We start from the raw sequence: 1,616 nt of genomic DNA, 5'->3' as shown, positions 1-1,616 counted from the left end.
GCGATACTCGGATCTAAGATAGTTTTCGATAAATATGGAGGAAAACCCCGAGATTTGGAGGCAGATTTGGTATGAGCGCAGGAATCGGCTCTATGATCAACTTCCTGCCGAGCTGAAACCAGTGAAGTTCATCAGCGGTGATAGTAATTTCCTCGAACTACTCGCAGTCTATTACGGCTTCGAGTACATCCGGGCAATATGTGCTCCGCGGGTGACTTATATCAGATGCTTCTCTGACAACACTTGTACGGTGTCAGTACTAAGAAGCTTCAGGCCACGCTCTATGAGCCTTGCTTCCGTCGTTCGGAAATTCGGCGACTTCCGTTACCGACTCAATGCTCATCATATTCCCGGGACCTTGAACAGCATAGCTGATGATATCTCTAGGTTAACTCGTGCTTCGTTGGTATCCACCGGTCAAATGCCGAGGTCGTGGCGGGAGGTGCCACGTTAAGTCCTTAAAAAAGCTGTGGCGTTCACTCCTCTTTAAGTCTGTAAGACTTCACCTTTGTCAGAAGTTGCGACTCACGACTAACGTGGGCTCATAGTGCTCGGTTTCTCGTTTGCGGACCCGACTGAGTTCCTGTCAATTTGAGTGGGCCCAACTAAAGGGATGCCAGATTCGTCCGTCATCGTTGGACCGCTACATCCCCCATGTCAGAAACAGGGGCGGCGGTAGGGGGGGGGCGCCGGGGGGCGGCCGAGGTTTGAGGTTTCGTCTTCGAGGCATGTTGTTATGTATAATCGAAGTGCCCCCCAAGAGAAAATTCCCGCTCCCCCTGAGCCCCCCTCTACTGGTAGGCCTGGAGCCGCCCCTGGTCAGAAAACTCCGCCTTCACGTCGTGAAGTTCACGAAGTGGAACGAGATTCAGCCCGCACACGGTTCAGCTGAGGCTACTGCTCAGAATCTGGAGCTACTAGGGCTCTCGATAAGTGAGGACACAAGAAGAGGCTACGAAAGGGCAAGAAGAGAGGTCTATGAGATGGGATTGTCCCCCCCTCTCAACGCTGGTAAAGTTATCCGATACATCAGACGCCTGTTGGATGTAACTGGGCTGAATTCGACCTCGGTACAGAAGCGAATTAAAGCCCTAAGGACTTTGCAGAAACTGGAAGGCTTTAGCACCATGGAGGCCGCGGATGAAATGCTTATCAAGCAAGCCATGCAGGCTGGTTAACGTATAACTTATACGGTATAAGGCCCCAGCGGGATGCCAAGCGCGCTGCCATAATGCCCGAGAGACACTCTCGGTGAGAGTGCAGTTGAGTCCCTATTTGACTGTCCTGAGGCCCAGTTCAAGGATAAACCAGAGAAAAGCCTTGTACGATCAGCTCTCCTCAGCGGGATATCACCGAGCTTAAGGTCCGGCGAGTTGCTGCGCATAAGAAGACAGGATATCACTGAGATACTACCTGGGGTCCCTAACACTCATATTAGAATACACCTCGGTATCACCAAAGTCAACAAGATTGAGTACGTGGAGACCTCGTGTAATGCTTCGAAGGATGTGTGCGAACAAAGGGGGAAATGGTGCTGCTGCCACACTATGATTAGCCTCTGAGACACGACGGCCAGGCCACTCAGAATCTTCCACAAAAGCTATAAGAAGACTACG

Source organism: Perkinsus marinus, assembly GCF_000006405.1.
Source record: "Perkinsus marinus ATCC 50983 genomic scaffold scf_1104296931912, whole genome shotgun sequence".
Lineage (NCBI taxonomy): Eukaryota > Perkinsozoa > Perkinsida > Perkinsidae > Perkinsus > Perkinsus marinus.
This window is presented reverse-complemented; position numbering follows the sequence as displayed.